The sequence below is a fragment of the Cephus cinctus genome, unplaced genomic scaffold (assembly GCF_000341935.2).
Source record: "Cephus cinctus unplaced genomic scaffold, Ccin1 Ccin1_scaffold1553, whole genome shotgun sequence".
In the NCBI taxonomy this organism is placed as follows: Eukaryota; Metazoa; Arthropoda; class Insecta; order Hymenoptera; family Cephidae; genus Cephus; species Cephus cinctus.
Window position 1 is genome coordinate 488804 of NW_014333871.1, and position 743 is coordinate 489546.

Genomic DNA, 743 nt, shown 5'->3' on the forward strand with positions numbered 1-743 from the left:
AATTTTTTGAAAGTGGCCCTATCGCAATCTAACCTCTACCAGCCTCTTCTATGGACCATTCTAACTTTTTGCGTTAAGAGATCTTTCAAAATTTCAAGGAAAAAGCCCTAAACCCAGCAATAACAATACTATTAGAGATATATTACATATATCACTGCAATATAATATACGTGTGGTATGTTACATGCGCTACCACACTTCAAACTTTTCTTTTACCGAAAGACACTTTAAAAACTTAGTTTTTAAGGATATATTAGGAGGAGAGTGATGGAGATATAGGAAGGAATAGGAGATTCGGAAAGTGTATAAGTGTTACAAGATAATTTATTGGAAAAATGCAATAATGATACAGTATACGAAGTACAGGTATACATACATATATGGTTTACAAAAGATTACCAATAACAATACCATTAGAGATACATTAAAATATATCAATGCAATATAATATACGTGTGGTATGTTACATGCGCTACCACTTCAAACTTTTATTTATCCAGAAGACATTTTAAAAACTTAGTTTTTAAGATTATACCAGGAGGAGAGTGATTGAAGTATAGGAAGGAATAGGAGATTCGAAAAGTGTATAAGTGTTACAAGATAATTTATTGGAAAAATGCAATAATGATACAGTATACGTGTACAGTGTATGGCTTGCGAAAGATTAACAATATCAGTACCATTAGACACATACTACATATATTACTGCAATATAATATACGTGTGGTATGTTACATGCGCTA